Genomic DNA, 6794 nt, shown 5'->3' on the forward strand with positions numbered 1-6794 from the left:
GAGCTAGCTTCCTTCGAGGACGAGTTGTTAGGTGGTCTACCTCTCGATTTTTGTTTCCTTTTGCGAGAGGTTGAGAGTTCTACCAGTGTATTAGAGACCATCGTTTTTGTACTTTGGAGACAGATATTGTACTACTTATGATTTCTTTTACTGTCTAGCTTTACTCCTTTACCTTGATGTAGATGTTAGAACCTTACTCGCTCTGATATCATTAGCTGCTCATTATTTCACTTCTTCTATTTGTTCTATTACTCGCTTTTACTTCCGCTTTTATTGTAGACGCCTTATATGTGTAGACATATGGCGGGTCTGGGCACGCTACCGGGAGGGCCTCCGCCGGTCCCGGGGCGTGACAGATTGTGATTGAGAACTTGGAATTTAGAATGCATGAACTTAGTGACACATGAACCCTAATGAGGTATTGAACTAGTTGAGAAAACTAGTGGTTTGGATATAGAAAACAAAGTGTAGACATTGGAATAAAGCGAGATACTAGATGCCATTATGATGTTGAATGTAAATTTAGTGATAGAGTAATGGATTGGGTATGGATTGTTATGCATGAAAAGAACATGGCATGACGAGAGAGCCCCAAGTGTAAATATGGAATTGGGTCATTGCATGTGCCAAATGTGTTGCTACATTTCATGTATTATAAAGCATTGCATATTTACTTATGTCCACACAGTGTGATGTTTGTACATTCTATTGATGCGCGTGACATAATTGAGTGGAATCTCTAGTATAAGTGGAGAAAATTTGGGTCGGTGCAAATGTAACGTGACAACTAGTGCTTTGATATTGTTGAGCATGTGAGGGATTGAAAGATATTCTCTGGACCATGCTAGAGATTGAAATAGATCTCTTGACGTTGTTGTTGTCACCATGGTTAGTGGCATGAGTTGTTTGAACCTTGAGCGCCAAAGAGAGATTGGGTCATTGCACTTGTAGTGTGGCATTGGGTGCCTCGCCATTGTTGAGTATTGCATGACATAAGGTCGTTGTTCCCACCGGTAGGTGGTTGGTCCACGGATTGGTCGGAGAAAGAATACTCACATAGTTTGTTGTTGGCTTGTGGAGATCGCGACTCCCAAGCCGTGAGTTCCAGAGTGTCACACATAAATAGGCAAAGGTCACGACGGTGCCTCCATGGCAAACGATCATGGTGGTGGCTCGGGAGTGAAAAACCTCTACCCCACGTGATTTGGTGAAGTGAGTTGTGGTGCAATTGGGTTAAAGCAAAAAGATAGATTAACGTTAAGCATTTGGTATTCCATATGTGTGCATGTGGTGAGAATTTGACCATGTTGATATTATAATGTCACAGTAGCTAGCACTGATTGCATGATGTATCATGGGTATAGATAGACTTGTATTTTGTGCTATTTTGTATTGTTGCATCATGTGTAGAGAGTGAGCATAGTAGAGTCACATGTTGGGTGACGGGACGATCATGCTACCTTTGTGAGCAGCCCAAGGTGGGGAGCGGTAGAGCTAGTCCCTCGTGGCTGAGAGCTGTGAGTTGGGCTTGGTCTTGTGGAAGCCCCTGATTAGGTCGAGAATGAATTGGGTCGAGAGTAAGTAAAGAGCACTGTTGAACATCTTAAACTATGAAATTCATTCCACATTGTTGTAAAGGCATAGTAGTGGTTGCTTTCATTCCTATACATGCTCGATCTAGTTGCATTATTACTTGTTCTTGTATCTATTTATGCCTGATTAGACCTAGTGGGAAAGTCGGCTAGGTCGGCAGCTGGGCCCACTGAAAACTTTTTTTAGTTCTCACATTCCTATTTTGCAGAGTCAACCCTGAATAGAGCAGCACCGGACCAACGTGTGGGCGTGGCGCCATAGATAGCAAGGTTACCCTATGTAGTTTACCCTTGTGTACTATAAGAAGAGATTGTAAAAGCCATTGTGGAATGTATAGAATAATGTAATAGAAGATGGTAAATGTATGTATCCTTTTGGATGATTGAATGTTGTAATAGTTAGACTTTAACTCTCACTTCGGATATGCCCTCGTGCAAAATTATATGGTGTTGTTTTTCCCGGGTGAAATCAATGTATTGATTTTGTTGCGTCTTGATCGGATAGGGTAAACTTTGTCCGTTCAGCGGTCTGTGCACGTGCCCGCATGGCCTCCGCTGTGCTACGGGGCAGGGCGTGACAATATGGAAGTGGGAGAAAATCGCCATGAACTTTACCGTGGGCTTACCTTGATCGCAAGCAAACCTCGATGTAATTTGGGTGGTAGTAGATCAGTTGACCAGGTTGGCTTATTTTCTACCAATCCACATCAGTTGGTCAAGTGCCAAGTTGCACGGATTTACATCGATGAGGATATGCACCTCTATAGAGTGCCGGTATCAATTGTCTTGGATTGAGATCCTTGATTTGTATCATAGTTTTGGAAGAGTCTACACAAGATCCTTGGGACATGCCTTGATTTCAGCATTGCTTATCATCCTCAGAGTGATGGGCAATTTGAGAAAACAAATTAGATCCTCGAGGGTTTGTTCTAGGCGTATGTCCTAGACTATGAAACTAGATAGCAATAATATTTGCTAATGACAAATTTTGCCTCTAATAATAGCTTCCAAGTGAGCATTAGGATAGCACCATATGAAGTGTTGTTTAGAAGGAAATCCTGGTTTGCATTGCATTAGAGTGAGGTTGGTGAGAAAACTACCTTATGCCCAGACATAGTGCAAGAGGCTGAAAAGAAAGTTCACATTGCACGTCAAAGGTTGTTGACAGCACAAAGTCAGCAAAAAAGCTACTCTGACACGCACTGACGCGACTTAAAGTTTAGCATCAAGGGCTATGTGTTCTTGAAGGTCTCTCCTACAAGAGGGCGAAGCATTTTGGGTGCAAGAATAAATTTTAGAGAAAAGAAAAGTAAGAAAGGTCCTTGCTACTTTGGACCTTTCCAGGTGTTGGAGGGAAATGGCCCCGTGGCGTACTAGATTATGTGTAGCACACTGGACTTTTGCAAATTGCGAGGTTCGAGTGTTTGGATGTGTTTCGAGCTTTTCCACACTTAGTGGAGGGTTGTAGAATGTTTTCCGACCTAAAAAGTTCGAAAACTGGAATTCTGGACAAGTCCTGAGAGTTTTTACTCTCGGGGACCGGTCCCTGGAAGGAGAGACCGGTCCCCCAGTGAGCCGTGTTGTAGCAGCCCTGAGGCAACCGGTCCCTGGCGGGCGAGACCGGTCCCCGAGCGCGCCTTCGCAGAGAGAGAGACCGGTCCCACGCAGGGAGAGACCGGTTCCCGAACGTTGGTTCTCCGAGTTCGCAGCGAGAGACCGGTCTCTGGTGGGAAGAGACCGGTCTCTCTGGGCGAAAACTGCCCAGACCGGACTGTGGTAATATTGGATTTTTGGGGGACCTAGCTGGATTTTGTTACAATAGATGGTCTATATGACCCATCCACCTTCTCTTCTCCTCATTTTTCCTCCTCACACTCTCCCCACATCCTTGGTAGAGAGAGAAGAAGGAGAAGAAGAGGAGAAGGATCTAGCTTGGGCTTGGAGCATCCCTTTAACTTTCTTCTTCTTCCCCCCTTGTTGGTGCTTGAAGGCTTGGACTTGGAGCTTGCAAAGGAGAAGATCTTCACCCTTTGAGCTTGGATTGGAGCTTCTTAGAGGTTGGTAGCCCTTTCTCTCCATCTAGACCTTGGATTTGATGTTTTATTGTATTGGAACCCTAGAATGAGGTTTTAGGGTTGATTTTGGGGCTTTTTGATCTAGGGCTTTTGAGGCTAGATTGATTGGATTAGAACCTTCCTTGAGCTTGGATTGGAAGGGTTCTAGCTCTCTTTTAGAGCTTTGGAAGAGATTTCTTCTCTTGAGGTGAGTTTTAGCCCTTTTGTTAGGTTGTTAAAGTTTGACCTTTTAGATTGATCGTAATGCCCGTGTATCTCGTCGCTCAATACTTCTAGGGTATTTCGAGACTCGGGGACAACTTTGTTTGGCTAAACGGGGCACTACGCGACGGTTCGGTGGGTTTGACCTAGCCTACCTATGAGAAATTCTCATATATGGTTATATATGTTCCGTAAATTGAAAAAGCATGCATATTCATCCTAATTGTATTTATTATGATTTTTAGAATGCTTAAAATGCATATGTTATATATGATGAAATTTTGGACCTCTATGTAGTAGAGAGTTGCTTGGGAGATCTATGGTTGCATTTAGCATTCTTTATGAGATTTGGTTTCATGCTTCTATGATATAGATGAGTTTGGATTCATACGTTTAAACTTGAGTTTACTTGTGACATGAGAGATGACAAGAGTGCCATTTAGAAGGTATGTGAACTAGAGAGCTAGTGTCATCAAGCGGCATTGAGCTCGGGACATGTGAGAACCTAGTGGATAGGGCCATTGAGGAATGTGGAACATGCTTAAACATTAAATGTCTAAGTGTCATGAAGGGGCACTAGACCTAGAGAATGTTGGAACTTCATTTGTGACTTAGAACTAGAACTCCGAGATGCTAGTGACTATACCATGTTAGAGACATGAGGGTTGGATACTTGAGACTTGGACTATGCTTGCTTGCCATTTGTGCTCATTCGCACATGCTTGTGAGGATCGCTCCCTACAAGCCGGCACTCCGGAGTTAGCCTACGCGACTTATGTTCGCTCGTGCGGTATTGAGAAGCCTACGGGGTCGAGTGGGACAGACACATTCCAAGAGTGGGAATGTTGGGCTACCACTGGCACTTAGGCGGCACAAGCTGGACTACCTTTGGTAGGTCCTTGATTGGAAATGGAAATCGACACGGTTATGTATGTATACCGGTTTCTTTTATGATCTATTTTCTCTCTAGTTTGGGTAAAATCACTATAAGAGGTATAAATGAACCTACGAGGATTCTCTACCAAGGATTAGAGACATCTCGTAATTCTTTGGGATTTTTGCTTCAAAATTGATTCAATCTTGGAAATTTAGAGAGTAAACTTTTTATAGGGATTTTTATTTAAGATTTTTTAAGTTGAGTGGAGAAGAGGAGCTTTATTCTATTTACACCCAATTCTATCAATGGAAGAGAGAGGATCTCAAAAAGGAACTACGAAAACTAGAGTAGATTCGGATGTTACTCTACCTAGATTCTCTAGGTTGTTATCCCAACTCCAAAGAAAGGAAAATCTCTCTCTTTCTCCTCTCTCACTCTCTCCCTTTACTCTCACCCACTCCCCAACCGATACTTCCCCTACATATAACTCCATAGTATAAACGTTGATTTGTGATTGGGAGTTTATTAAGTATAAGAGTTGGTCGGTTTTTAGAATACAAACGTCTCAACACATGCCTATACTCCCAAAGTCATGACTATGTGGTGAGTCTACAAAACTATAAAACCCGATCGAGGTGTCCTGGGCTTGTAACCTAAAGAGACGAAAGATAACATATAGCCATAAGTGGATAAAGTCATAACCATGGATCATGAATCTTAACAATGAATCTTTTCAAGACGGTTTGTGGTAACTCTAATAGATTTATCAAAGATAATAATAAAGAGTGATTTTGTGGCGATAAACGTTTTCAAATTACGTAATGTAGTAGGGAAGGATTATTCCTCAAAATAAGCGCTTTGAACTTTAAAGTATGGAGTTCTCCTGAGAGATTTATTTATTCTCTTTACTAGGAATTAGCACGAAAGCTCGAGGGTTTTCCGAAGTGTGAGGAGTACCAACGAGGTGTTGTGAAACTGTATACCCTACCATATCAAGGCGTTGCAGAAGAGAACAACCCGTTCCTACGATTAGCCCAAGAGCAGTATCGAGTTTAGGAGGATATTGACATCATCGTCATCGATTACTTCACGCACCCTAGCCCATGTATGAACGTCACATCTCTATACACCTTATACAACACATGAGGGTGTATCGAACCCCACATCGTATTACAGTGCGGGGCCCTGGCCGCCTCCGGGAGGGCCATCGCACGGGTCTGGGCGGTATACAGATGTGTATATTCCGCAGATGTTTTTTTGTCTTCATTTTCGTTCTTTATCTTGTTTATCTTATCATTATTGATTACTATAGTCTCGCTCGCTTCAAGATAGTATATTTGGTCTCATTTCCTTTTTTATGGTTCTGCTTCTTTCATTTTGTATTCCACTATGTTTTGATTGAGGAGCTTTCTTTATGGTTCTAGGGTTTTCTTTCCACCAGAGATATATATATGCCCATGTTGAGAGTTGGAGAGTGTTTTATTTTGTAGCTCTCCATCTGGTGGATTTGAGCAGAGAGCGACTTCCCGATTAAGCTTCGCTGCGAGAAGGGTGCCAGAGATCGGAGAGAGCCACACCTTCCGAGACTTTCTTTTGTATTTTATCTCCCGCACTCTTGATATTAAATATCAAGGGTCACCCGTTAATGACTGGAGTCGAGTTACGTGGTGATCCGGGGTTTTCTTTTTCCCATTCATTGCTGTATATCATTATACGTTATTTATCGCTTGTGTTTTTGACGACTTTCTTTCGTACTTACTTTACGATATGATGATACAGAGGTATTCGTACTACAGTACCACCACATGTAGATGCGATAGTATTTCATTGTATAGGTTACGTATGATTATACGGAGTTGTATTACTCGTTCATTTGGAGTGTTATGGTATACGGTTTTTATATTCCTCATGCAAGATAGTTCTATTGGGTCATATGATACTACGTTACGTACTTTGGCCGTTCACATGATATATGAGGTAACGATACAGTACTCGTACAGTGGATTAGGTTGATGATTCGGATAGATCATCGCTAATAAGTAAGAGTTG

At 42.3% G+C, this 6794-nt stretch overlaps 1 protein-coding gene across 1 annotated transcript in view; it reads right to left on the reverse strand.

Moving 5' to 3' along the window:
* LOC109706625 (GDSL esterase/lipase At2g04570-like) overlaps positions 1-6794 on the reverse strand; it is a 36878-nt gene that overhangs the window by 9176 nt on the left and 20908 nt on the right. The window lies entirely within an intron of this gene.

This window comes from Ananas comosus, linkage group 2 (genome assembly GCF_001540865.1).
Source record: "Ananas comosus cultivar F153 linkage group 2, ASM154086v1, whole genome shotgun sequence".
Classification (NCBI taxonomy): domain Eukaryota; kingdom Viridiplantae; phylum Streptophyta; class Magnoliopsida; order Poales; family Bromeliaceae; genus Ananas; species Ananas comosus.